The sequence below is a fragment of the Peromyscus leucopus genome, chromosome 8b, assembly GCF_004664715.2.
Source record: "Peromyscus leucopus breed LL Stock chromosome 8b, UCI_PerLeu_2.1, whole genome shotgun sequence".
In the NCBI taxonomy this organism is placed as follows: domain Eukaryota; kingdom Metazoa; phylum Chordata; class Mammalia; order Rodentia; family Cricetidae; genus Peromyscus; species Peromyscus leucopus.
Window position 1 is genome coordinate 22,276,535 of NC_051086.1, and position 14,233 is coordinate 22,290,767.

At 42.2% G+C, this 14,233-nt stretch overlaps 1 protein-coding gene across 29 annotated transcripts in view; it reads left to right on the top strand.

Moving 5' to 3' along the window:
• Rbfox1 (RNA binding fox-1 homolog 1) overlaps nucleotides 1–14,233 on the top strand; it is a 1,601,479-nt gene that overhangs the window by 1,375,308 nt on the left and 211,938 nt on the right. The window lies entirely within an intron of this gene.

The following is a 14,233-nucleotide window of genomic DNA, read 5'->3' on the forward strand; positions in this document are numbered from 1 at the left end:
TAATCCCAGCATCGAGGAGGCTGGAAGGCAAACCCATGAAGTTCACCAGACTACTATCCTTGGCTGTCTCAAAAGAACAAGGCAAATCCTAGAGCCCAGAGGAGGAAGTATTGAACTTTTTCATGATTAGCTCTTATATGTTTCTTTTAGGCAAACAGAGTTACTAAAGCTAATTTCCATAGCAACACTGAGATTTCTGATTTTCATTTTTAAATATCCAAGGTCATGGGCCTCTATCTTGTATTCTCAATAAACCTTTAAAATCCTGGAACAAAAAACAAGACAAATAACATCTGAAGAAAAATAGTTGGCCTCTACACAAGTGTGCACACTCACTTACACATACATGTACACCTACTCACACAAACCATGCGCACATAACACACACACATAGAATTCTGACTTAGGTAGCATACATGGAGAATGTCCTAGTGATCCCCCATGATCTTCTAAGCATCCATATAGCAGGGAGCAGGTGACAATGGCTGGGTCCTCAAGCATCTTCATTCTCACAGCTGTGCTGATCTCTGATGTCAACTCCAGACTCTAGAGACTTCATGTGCTCGTGTCCTAAGATCATTCTTAAAGACATGCTATTTGGGCAAAGAGAATGGTGGGATATAGCAACCACAGTGGCTGACAAACCCCCAATGCCCAGAGAGGACATTCAACCCCTTGCCTGTTAGAGAAGGTAGTATAATATAATGGTTGAGCACATAGATTTTGGAATCAAATAAATGCTGGTTGGAATCCCAGCTCTATCATTTACTAACTGTGGGACCTTGGGTGAGATAATTCAGCTGCAAAAAAAAAAAATGTGGTATGATAATAAGAGTGACCTTGCTGGATAGCTTGGGGATTAAGTGAGATTGAGCAGAAAAAGGAAGTGAGTTCTGGCTGCAAGGACCCTCCTGGTTTTATCCACTGCACCTACAGGATCTGTGTTGCTTCTGCCTTATCCCTTTGCAGGATATTGCTGTCCTGCCTGCCTTCTGTCTCTAGAGAGGACTTCCTTTGTTTCCAGAGAGCTCAGTCTACAGGCAATGTAATGAGCCTGATCTCATTCAGCCCAGATGCTCTGGTCCTTGAACTGGAGTTGCCATGTCCATAATTTGTACATTTTAGATAACAGGTTATTTTGCTAAGAGGAAGAATCTTTAGCTGAGTCCAATACAGTCCCAGCAAGCAAAGCAGGAGGAAAATACCTAATTCGGGCTTGTTAACCACCGGGCTTCTGAGAACAGAATCAGCTTAGCTGCTTGCAAATAAGCAAGGTTCACAGGACTTGGTTGAGCCTGCAAGAAGGTAACAAGCTGTGTGTGAAAACCCCAGGATTAAATCTCCACAGCAAAATTGCTTGGTGCACAGGATCAAAAGAGCCGCAAGGGGACCAAGACAATGAGCAGACTCCCTTCTGCATGCTCGCCCAAACCTTTCCATTAGCAAAACCCCAAAGAGTGTAGACTCTGGCATCTTATCAAGAAATAAGGCTGTGCTTTAGATTATAATTAAAACAATAAATTCTTGTCCCCTGCGTGAATCCTGATTAGATTGTTGACACTGTGTCAAGCTGTTAAGGAGATAAATTCATGCTGCTACTAGCACTCACCACACTGCGTATTTTTGAGTCGCTCAATGGTTTTATTTTTTTTAACATGACAACTTGAGAATAATGTATTAGAGTTTTTTCCTTCCTTTTCTCTATTAAGTTATTAATGTTGGTTCACATGCCACTTTTGGACTGTGAGGGTTTTTGTTTGTTTGTTTTTGTTTTTGTCCTAGAGTTTCATGCAGGTCCCACTGTGATCACTTACAGAACTCGTTTGTGAGTAAAAGATGCCCATCAGCATTGAATACACAGAGGGTTTTAATGTTTCCCAATGTTGCTGTGAAGAATGGCTAAGGGTGCTTGCCACTGGGTTTGACTCCTAGAACCCACAGCTATTAGAGACAGAGAACAGACTCTCTCAGGTTGGCCTCTAGCCTCTATACATGTGTGCACATGCACACGTGCCACATATACACTAAGTTAATAAAACATAATTTATAAAAGATAAGACAGCCTCTGTAGGCATTTAAGAGATTGTCTGGCTCCTCACTCTGTCTCTTCAAGCACTGTGAGCAAATGCATTCTACTAATGGATCCCAGTGGCATCCAAGCCATACTCAGGATGGGAGATGACTTCTGCAGTAGGCTGTGGTAGGATCCTATGCAAGTGACCTGTCTAGGAATGTGGAGCTGTGGAACCATGATGCCAGTCAGGCTCCTGACTGTTTTCTGAGACTGTGCATGTGTCCCCAGTGGACCTCTGTACATGGAGCTCCCTGATCTGAAAGGAACACAGGATAGAAATTCGCTTAAGCAGCTCCCACTCCTCTTTCAGATCTCCTGTCTGGTCTCCACCATGCAACTGAATTTTTAAGTTAACACTTAGTGCTGGAGTGGCATACTTCCTCTGTGCCCACTACTCTTTCTCTAACTATTAAGACTTTGATTTACTATAGCAAATTTGTCACAATTAATGAACCAGAACCAAGTCATTTACAGTGGAGTTGGTGTATCATTCAGGGTCTTCAAGTATAGTCATGTGGTTAAGCAGTCTTCCTCTCCAGATATCTTTTCTTCTTCCAGAAATGGATTCTGCACCTGCAAATGCCTACTCCTCATTCAGCCCTCCTCCTCAACCTTGACAACCGTAATTCTACCTTTTCTCTGTGAATTTGATTACTATAAGCACATCATATGCATGGGACCAGATGTTGTTATTGTGGTGAGCATCTTCTTTCCAGGGCATTTCATTCATTTCTTTCTGGGTTCATTCATACTGTTGAATGTGTTAGGGATCCCTTCCTTTTTGATGGCTGACTAGTACACCACTGTATGTGTGCATCATATGCTGTCTATTGCTAATCTGTCCAGTGGACATTTGGGTTGTTTCCACCTTTTGCTTATTGCTTATAATACAATTTAGGGGGCCTCCTTTTATCCCAGGAGTATGAAGTTCAAATTTTTCCCCTAGACATTACAAGGACATTTCAAGGAATGAGTCATGGTAGTCCCTATTTGTAACTAATTCTGAATGGGGGAGAGGCTGGCACCTGTACCCATGAGCTGTGTACAGCAGATCAGAACAGGTGAGAATCCAGAGATGTTAAACTCAGATCTGATTTAAGTGCTGTCTGTTTTCCTGCCCTCAGTGAATCCATTTAAAGAGGGAGAGACAGGAGAGGTTAAGACCTTCAGTCTACATCCCTTAAGAGGGATGTGTGATTCTCTGCTGTCTGGATGCTCGAGGGTCTGACCTGCCACTTGGCTGTCACTAATGCTGGCAAGAAATGTCACTGGTTTGGTATGCCCTTGTTGCATGGCGTTTCCTGCTTCCAAGGGTCAAATGTCAGCCCTACTCAGTGTAGGCTGAGAAGCTGCCATAAGGACTCTGCAGCTGTGTTTCATGGTGCACAGATGAGGACAGGGTAGAGAAATCAGAGAGAACAGTAGAGCATGTGTTCAGTACAACTGTACTGCCTGGCGCCTCTCCTCTAACACCTCCTGCAGTAAAATAAAATAAGGGATGTTTAATGTGATTTCTCTTTCTCCCACAGATGAGCATATTCTTTTCAAAATATGAGATTTAAAAACAACATGAAAGTACACATGCATAATCACAGCACTCAGGAAGCAGAGGCAAGGGTATCATGAGTTCAAGGGAAGATAGACGCCATGTCTCAAAAAATACAGATAGAAAAATATATATACAGGTATTTGTATAGATGTGAGTATGTAGGAATCCACAAGTACAAACATGGATCATTTGTGATTTACTGTAAACATGTGAATATTTCAGTCACTATCATTTGTGCTGTAACCTGGGGTGGGGCGAGTTATACAGGCATATAGCCTTTCCGTGGTCAACAGGACTGTCTGGTGATTCTCACACTTGCTGCTTTCCTTAGTAACTCATTTGAAAGTCAATTTCCTCCACCATCTCTGCATTCTAAGTCTGGAAACAGTGCTATGAAACTTTCAGAAGACACATTACATTATTTTGAAATAAAGTACTTTGTTTTAGAATATTCCATTTATGCAGTACCCAGTGCACACATAGGAATTATTGCGATTTTCCTCCTTTGGCTTCTCTTCCCCGGAATGCAGCTGCTTTCCACTAGAGATGCCACTGAGATTATTGCTGTACGTTTGTCTAGGAGTCATCAATATACCTAAGCATGTGGTCACAGAAATTTTACTTTGTGGTAACTTACACTCAATTTAAGTCCAGGGCAGTTGCAAAATCTTTTGCTTTTTCAAACAAACAGTACAGTACAGTATCTGGAGAGATTGCCTATTGGTTATCAGTGGGTAACACTCATTCAGAGGACATGATTTCAGTTCCCAGCATCTACATCAGGGCAGCTCAGAACCACCTGGAACTCCAGCTCCAGAAGATGAGAGACCCTCTTCTGGCTTTCATAGGTACCTTTACTCATGTGCACATACATACTCATATACACACATACCATAGTTAAAAATCATAAAATAAATTCTTTTAAAGAATAAATATGAGGTACAGAAAAGAATACTCACTTTACAGAATTTCAGATGAAATCTTAACGTGATAATAGGAATCCACAAGATGGGAGAATGTCTCTTAATTGTACTCCGATTATTTAGAGTAACTTTGGTGTTAATACCACATTAATTTTACTATACTTTCCATTGCCTGTGATTTTTGGAAAGTTCTTGTTTTAATATGTTCCTTATTTTCACGTAGAAGAAAGTCTGTCTATTCATGAGGTAGATGCAATTATAAACTAAAGATGTTTAGAAAGAACATGGGTCATAGCAATGCTCAATGGATGTGCTCTGCTTACTCTCTTAGTTTTCTCAGCTCACACTTGGCTAAGAAAAGTCGTGTAAACCCATATCTTCCTGAGCTCTGCTATGTTAAACTTAATAGGTGAGATGAATACACTGTGCAGACCTAGGCTGGCCTCTTCTGGTATCTCAGCATTCCCCCTCCCTTTCCTGATCTCTTTACTATTGTGAGTTTTGTATTATTTTAAATATTTTAACATTGAAAAGGTTTATTTTTATTTTATATTTTAAATATTACTGAGATCATACATAAATAGAACATGGAGACATGCATCTTCTCTCACACTTGCTGTCTTCCTGTGCAATTCTTAGGTGATAACAAGGCAGTGATTATGGACAGAGTGAGAGGGTATGTACCAATTGCCCAAATACTATCCAACTCTAACACTTGCTCCAAATCCTATCAAGTACCTCTGAACTATCTATTAACTGGCAAGTAACTGGTTCTTGGTTGTTAATATATCTTTTCATTAAAAAGAGACTCTGCATCTCTCTAACTATTATCTTTTCCCAAAATGAATAAAAGGCCTGTTATTAACTATTTGGATTCCCAAGTACCCTCCAAGTCTGCTATGAAGTTTGTCTCTTTATATATGTAGTGTTCCAACACTTTGGTAGACTCATTCCTTAGGCAAATGAAATGAGATGTGGCACTATCCTCCAGTGACCTCATGCATACCCCATTAGTGAGGATCCTGATTGGAAGCTGGTATGGGTGTGCACACATTTAATACTGCACTTGGGAGGCAGAAGCAGGTAGACCTCTGTGAATTCAAGGCTAGCTGTTCCATAGCAAGATTCAGGACAGTCAGGTCTACACAAAACATAAACAAACAGAAAGCTCCTGGTGTAGAGTCACATTGGTTCCATATATAATTTGTGTGGATTGAGATTAAGCTTTAAATCCTTGACTTTCCAGTTTTCACCTTTGCCTTCTATAAAATGGCTCCTACAGCATCTGAGGGAATTGTAGGAGATAAAGATCATGAAGTGGTCCTTGTGAGGCATGTGTTAGCTACTTGTCTTATTGCTGTGATAAAACTACCTGATAGAAGCAACTTGGGATGGAAAGGGTTATTTGACTCATAGTTTGAGAGTATGGTCCCTAATAGCAAAGAAGGCATGGCCTCAGGAAGATGAGGCAGCTGGTCACACTGCATCCTCAGTCAGAAAGCAGAGAGATGGATGAGGATGCTCAGCCCCCTCTCTCCTTTTTATTCCATTTGGGACCACAGTGCATGGACTAGAGAGCAGCTTATACTTAGAGTGGGTCTTCCCTCCTTAGTTAACTTAGTCTTGCTAAACCCTCATGGCTTGCCCAGGGACTTATCTCCTATGTGATTTTTAGATCCTGTCAAGATGACAACCATCTTATCTGTAATGAGACATCTAACTAGTTTGCATTCCCCATGTGTCATCTGTTGTTGCTAATATTGTTAGTTAACCAAATCTACCCATCCATTCCTCTTCTACCATCATATAGTATTTATGGAATATTTGTATTGTTTTAAGCTATTTAAGAGCCACACTCTTCCCTTGTGACTTGACAATAACAGGATTATATTTCAAATGTTTTCTGCAAGTTTGGGTATATTGAACCAAGGAGGGGTGTCTCAGTGAGCCAGGGAGTCCTTTAAGAAAAAGATGGGTCCCTTGCCATGACCTGGTTCTGCTCCAGAGGTGGTGTTTCATATGAAGGTAGAGGAAGGGAATGTCTATGCTCTCTTTTGGTTATTTTCTGTGACTTAATAGAAACCCAAGAATCAAATTACTCAATATAAATTAGGGAAGGGTCTGTGGTCTGTTTTTAGTGCTGGGCTTATTGTTGCATACATTGGGAGAATGCACCATAGACAAGTACTTGGCTATAGTGATGTACTAATGTCTGGTTTGTAGAACCCCAGTTCACAATCCTGGCTATGTTGCTTAGCACTTGAATTACTATTGATAAATTATTGGTATCCATTCACTGATATGAAATGAGTATGGTTTGCTCTAAGTCATAAGAGCCTCTCCCACAAGACTTGATGTATAGAGTCTTCTCCCATTGACCACAATTCACATATCTATGAGGTCTCATTTATTGAGTGATTAGTGTTAAACAAGATATGAGCAGACAACTTCATGCTGGAGAGGCAGATGTAGCCTCATAACTCATAGAAGAAGTGCTGGAGTCAGAATCTCAGGTTGAGCCCTCACCCCCATGGTTACAACCTGTGATCTCAGCAAGTCTCCATAACCCTTCTGTTGCCTCCATATATGTGTTATGTGTTACACTTTCCAAAAGCTTAACATTTGTAGGTGAGTTAATAAATGGTGGTTATTCATATCACTCAAATACCACTGCTGCTAGGTCATATCTTAGTTTCTTTGCTTTTGTTATGATAAAATACCTGGATCAAAACAATACAAGGGAGAAAGGGTTTATTTTGACTTGCAATTCTAGAGGGATCTAGTCCATCATGGTGAGAGGACAAAGCAGCAGGCAGGAAAGGCAGAAGGCATGAGAGCAGGGGTGAGGGGCTAGCTGGTCACAGTGCATGTGAACTCAACAGCAGAGGATGATGAATGCATGCTGCCGCTCAGCTCCCTTTCTTCACTCACACAGTCCAGGAACTTAGCCAAGGAAGGCATGGCCACAGTGGGTGAGTCTTGCCACCTCAATTAGCTCAATCAAGATTATCTCCAACAAGCATGCCCACAGGCCCACTTCCCAGGTGATTGTAGCTTCTGTGACGCTGACAGTGATCATTAACCATTACAGATGTTATCGTTTGTGCAGGCTTCATATCTCAGCAGATGTAAGGAGCAGACACAGGTTCTGTCCTTTCTTCTTTAGGTGTAGGGGATGAATGAGTGACATCCTGAAAATGACGTTTTCTTCAGCTACTGGGAGAAGCCTACCCAGCTGTCCTCAGAGATGCCACCTTCAGGGCACATTCTATAAACTGTACAAAATTAAATCCTTCACTTCATTTCCACCAGAAAGACTGCTCAGAAGCCTTGCTCTGCCCCCCTAACACATCTGTACTGCAGAAGGAGGATGTGAGTCCAATCCACCACCCCCCAACACAAAATCCCTGGGAAGATGTATGAGGCTGCATATAAATTGCATTGAATTTGGCCAGCCATGGGCTAGCATTGCTTTTATGCTGAATATCAGCGAAAAGTATGAAATGGAGATTACATTTTCAATTCTGGCTTTTCCCCCAAAGCTCTGCAGAGATGCCTTCATCTGCTCCATCCATCACAGCACAATTGCACTGGTATGGAGTCTCATGCTTTGCATCCCTTCATGGGAAGGGAATCTGCAACTTGCTGTCAGAACAGTGAGGTACCAGCCTCCGCAATGGCTGACTTCTTTATTCCCCGCTTCAACCCTCTCCTCAGATCTCAGCCTTTTGGGTGCTTTTTTTGTTCTTAAGACCTATCACACAGGAAGATCACAAAATCAACCATGCAAGTGCACGCACGTGCATACACACACACACACACACACACACACACACACACACACACACACACACATACAGAGAACATGCTTGGGGATGCTCAAATTGCTATTTGTTTCTTGGGTTGTTCAGGGCAGAAATAAGATGTTGCTGCAAGTGGGGTTCATCCATGGACAATGAGAAACCTGCTTATTACATCTTCCTGAAATATATGTATATATATATATATATATATATATATATATATATATATATATATATATATATATATTCATACCAACTATTTAGTTTCTGTCCCCAAACAGCCCTACATCACTGTCAATGTCTCAGTTCCAATCGTAGTCTGAGGGAAAAAAAAGTGTTTCCTGGTAAAGGGTGGAAGGGTAATGCTGCACATGTGGCTTTATCTGGCCCTCAGCTTCAGTGTCTTCAACAGCCTTTTCCTGCCCACTCTCCTTGCTGCTCCCTGCTGCCCCTCCCCCACCCCCAGTGATTGCCTGGCTAGCTCCCCAAAGAGAAAATGTGTTAAGTGAACTTGACAGATTCCAGGCTGGCTCCATATGGCAAGGCCCAGGTTGCATGTTCCTGGGGTCCCCAAGTTGCTCTCACCTTATTAAGATGGCAGTAACTACATGCAAGTCAAGTTCACTGCATGGTTTTAATTCCTGGGGCCCCCCAGAGACCAGCCTCAGACTTCAAGGTGGAATTAGAGGCAGCATCTTCCACTGCAGATGTGGCCTTTTCCTTGCTGCTTCCCCACAGTCATAGAGCTGTCAAGGAGGTAAGGGAAACAGGGACCCAGAGGGGAGGGATCCTGCTGGAAAATGCAGAGCTTAGGTCTGAGAGCTTTCTCAGGGTTGCCATAGGTGTCTGAAAGCGACATGTAAGCATCATCGTGCTCTTGTTTATGGCTTGTTCTGCACTGTCTGAACCTTTGGACTCCTACACATAATTGAGACTTTGACTTTGATTTATAAGTATCTAATTTGAGCTCCTCCTTCATTTGAAAGCCATGGAGAAAATTAACTCCAAATCAAATCAATGCATTTCAAGTGGATAAGCCCTTGTAACCCAGTGATTAAGGGCTGGAGTTGAAGCCTACATTTTCAGACGGTAGGAATTTGTAAGAATGAGTCTGTAAAAGACAGGCCTTTGCTAGAAATAATTTTATGTGAGAAGTATAGAAAATGTGGCTACCTTTTTTATGCTGTGGATTTCCATATTTTACAGAGAACTGTAGTTATGTGGAATGGAGATTCCTAAGAGGGCAGAGAGTCTCTCAATTTGAATATGTAAAGAGAATAGCAAGAAGAGGCACAGAATTTACTCCAGGTATTTCATGGGGAGAATATCTAACCAGTGGAAAGTTGGGTTTGGGCTTTTTAAGGGTATACAAAATGAAGAGAGAGCGATCGAGCGTGCAGCTGGAGCATATGCAGAAGTATTCTTAGTGAGCTGGGGGTTGCAGTGCATGGAGATGGAGGCCTTTCAGGATACTGAAAGTTTCTTCCAGCTTCAAGGTCCCTAGGCTGTAGACACCAACTTAACCGTTTGAGATGATTCCCTGTGCAAAAATACACTGACCCAAACCGTAAATGATTATGGTGACTTTAGCCTCTATTTCTCTATCCACCTGGTGTGTGTGTGTGTGTGTGTGTGTGTGTGTGTGTGTGTGTGTGTGTGTATGTTGTGTGAACTCACATGTGGACATGTGGGTGATGCCAGTAGGCACCAGTATACACATGTGGAGATGGCCAGAGGATGCAGACTTCAGTTGGGTTTGTTGTTGTTGTTGTTTTGTTTTTTTCTATCTATCACTCTCTATATCTTTGAGACAGTCTCTCACTCCTCCTGGAGCTAAGCAGGCAGTTACCAAGCCTAAGTGATCTTCCTATCTCTGCATACTCCCTCCTCTAGCCCTAGCATTATACAGACATGTGAACATACCTGTCTTTTTATATGGGTTCTTGGGATTTGAACTAGGGTATTCATGCATGTTCAACAATCCCCCAGCCCCCTTATTTATTAATGATTTTTCACATATTACCTCAGAACTCATAACCCCTTCATAAGGGCATTGAATCTTAGTTTGTATTTCTTTAGCTAGAGTAATTAAAAAGTGACTATAATAATTCCTATACTGATACAGTCCTAGTCCCTAAACAAACAAATCTCTACTGACACCAAAGACATCTTGGGGGTTTTGATAAGATTTGCAGTCTCTTATTCCCAGGACAAACAAATTGAACTATTTTCCTCACACAGGTCTCTAAGTAGGCTGTCTTGTTGATTCACCTAGTAGAAGTAAAGATAGCATCATTTCCTTGTTCCTACAATATGATAATATAAAAGAAGCTGTTGATACACACTGTGTTCATTTAACCATGTAAAAATAGAAGAACTCACCCCCAGCTTTAAGAGAAGTGAATATGTGACACTCCACTCAGGTAGTACCAGGAGGAAAGGTGGGTTTATTCCCAGCAATTGCCTCTGTAATGCTTTCCCTCTAATCAGTTTCATCATGGACCAGGGCACTTTCAACAGTGATCATCCATGGGAAAGACTATGGTGGCCTCATCCACTTGGATGAGCAGGCAGGTGCAATGCAGCAAGAAATATGCCACAGCCTTTGCATTGCTTTCCTCAGTGGGGAAGAGAGAGGGAGTTGCTTCCTTTTCTTGTTCTACTAGGTCCAGACCATGTGAGCAAAGGTAGCCCATAGTTCTTTGGTATATGATGACTTTAATTTTATGTTCTCTCCCAGTACAGTGGTCTGTGTATGTGCATGTGTGGGTGGGTGTTTTTATGAGGTTAAGTGTAGATGTGTGAGCATGGGTAGCAAAGCTAGAGGTGCTGTTCTTCAAGCTGTTCATCTTTCTTTTGGGGGACAGAGTGGTTCATTGGCCTCAAACTCTCCAGTAGCCTATAGGCTGGCTGACCACAAAGCTATAACTGTCAGCCTCTCTCTCTCTCTCTCTCTCTCTCTCTCTCTCTCTCTCTCTCTCTCTCTCTCTCTCTGCATTCCCAGCACTTCCCAGGTATTACAAGTGTACACCACCATACCTGGTTTTGGACATGTGCACTGGGAATTGAGCACGTGTCCTCAGGCTTGTGTGGAAGAAGTTCACTGACAGAGCCTTCCCCTGAGCCCTAGCCCAGCATGCTGGATTTTCACAGTACACTGTGAAACCAGTATTTGTAGAAAAGTTGTCAATTATTTGCCACATAATGGGCATTTCCAACTTAATCTTCTAGTGTTATCTGAGAACTCCTTCCCCTCCTTTGTACTAGGTGGCAATCAGATTCATAAGGAGAATGCGGATCCTGGGCTCTGTCAACAAGGAGACCAGCAAGTCTGTCCCACCTGTTCCCTGAGCCATTCTGTGATGGCTGAGTGTCTGATGAACACACTTGCCTTTGGCTTGAATGGCCTCTTTATGCTGATTGTTGTCAAGTTCTTGAGGGAAAGTGAAGGATCATAGGTCTTCTACTATTTGTTAAGGCTGTATGTCTAAGAATATGTGAGCAAATTCTTGAGTCTTAGTCTTTGGTGTTCCAGATAGAAACATATATCTTAGCCTAAATAGAAGGCATCTGATCTCACAAAGCAGACTCGTGGCTGAAACTGGGAAAGGCAGGACAGAGAATTTGTCCTTCTGTGTCTTCAGCAGACTTGGTTTCTATGTCTGTCAACTAGAGCTAGTGATGCTATATTAGATGGTTCTAATGATGAGAACTAATGTTTAATACAAAGAATATTCTCAGCCCGGGATAATGTTCTATTCCACTTCTTTCTAGAAATGAAAAAGGTAAAGGCTGTGTGGTTCAGGGGAAATTAATGTGATATAATATTTCTTCTTTGTCCCAACACACACTAGTTCTCATACTTGATTTTCCCTCAGCTCCTGTGCTATTTAGTTCTTGCAGGCTGCAAACCCTGTCTCCAACCCCCTCCCTGTTTCAAACATAGCTTCATTTCAGCTGCACATCCCCCCTTGCCCCAAGGCCTTGGTGATGCATGAGCAGACCCAAAGCTGAGAGCAGAGCTTGGAGCCTGGAAGCACAGGCCACTTTCTGCTGCTGCAATATCTGTTTCCTTCCCAGGGCACAGGCGTGCCTGTGAGGGATGTGGGAAATCATTTGTGAGAAGTCATAATTAATGATCTGCTGGATCTTGGCACCTATAAAGGAATCAGAAGGCCATTGAGAATTAGAATGGCCCCTGGGATAAGAGTTGTCCTCTAGGGAGGCTCTTCACTAAGGGAAGTGGGGGCCCTGGGAAAGGGGGAGCAAGGAAGATTTGGGTGGCTGGGTTTCTGTAGTTTGCAGGGCTGGTAATCATTTGCTTGCCATACACAGCATCAGAGTGACAGTGACCTGAGTCCAGAGCCCTGGCACTTGAGAGAAGCCATCCTGACCTAAAAATTTACCTCTGCCTCATTCTGTAGTTTTTCTGGGTGTGTTCTTTCTTTGGGAATCTCAGTTTTGCCTCATTGTAAAATGGCGAGGATGTCTCATACTCTTCAAGGCTATTTGGATTAGAAATTTAATGATACCAATGAAACAGAGTAGACACTGAAAAACCCTATGAATAAAATGTTAAACTGGGAAGGCATAACTCTCATTTTCAAGTTGAGTACATACAGCTTTGTGGGTAAAGTGTATGAGTGTGTAGACCCATAGATAATCATAGACATTTCTGTGGGCAGAATGTGTATCCACCTGTGGTAGCTAGAATGCTACCAACAAATCATTCAGATACTTTGTGATGTCAGTTCTCCTTCTTTGGTGGAAAATTAAATTGAGTTTCTAATGAAACTTTCTGCCTCTCTGTGAATTGCAAAGTGTCCACTAAGTCTTAATTTCCTCTTGCTTTGTTGCCATGCTGTTTGGGAAGTTCAGTGACTCCCTCTGTGCCCAGAGGCTGTTCCGTCCCTGGAGTAAGGTCCCTTAGAACACCATCAGCAGGTCTTCTGTTTCAAAGTCACTTGGTATTCTCTGCACTGGAGCTTCCCATCCTGCTTTGAGTACCTTATTAATTCATGCCTATAAATCAGCAGGCACAGTGTCTGCACTCAGCAAGGAGTAGTGATGGTGTAATAATGAGAAGCTTTCCTGGTCTGTAATAATAACAGTATTTTTGAAGCTTCTAACTCATCATGTTACAGATGGGGCTACATGATACAATATTTGCTGTGTTGGCTAGTTCTGTATCAACTTAACTAATGTTAGAGTCATTTTGGAAGAGTGACCCTCAGTTGAGAAAATCCCCTCACCAGATTGGCTTGTGGGAAAATCTGTGATGTAGTATCCTGAATAATGATTGATGTGGGTGGACCCAGACCATTATGGGTGGTGCTACCCCTGGGTATGTGGTCCTGGATGATATAAGAAAGCAGACCAAGCAAACCATGAGGAGCAAGCCATCAAGCAGCATTTTTTCATGGCCTCTGCTTCAATTACTGCCTCCATGTTCCTGGCCTGCTTAGGTTCCTGTTCTGCTTGAGTTCGTACTCTGGCATTCCTCAGTGGTAGACTGTTAGCTGAGATTTGGAAGCTTATATGAACCCTTTCTTCCTTGTGTTGATTTTGTGTTCTATCACAACAATAGAAACCCTAACTAAGACATATGAAGAGGTCTTAGCCCATGGTAGGTATATTGCATTGTGGGAGAGCAAGTGATGCCAATCACAATCACTGTGGTTCATGTCAAGTATGTTGTGCAGGGTTTACAGCAGGTAAACTTTGTGTTGTCCACTCTGCTAATAATGATGATTGGCTTCAGGTGTTCCTTATGATCCTGAACATTTTCACTCCCTGTTATACTTCTTCCCAGTTTGCCTTTAAATCAAGAGCCAACTTCTAATATTTTGAACCATTTCCTTCAGCTGCCTGGAGTTCGAGAGAC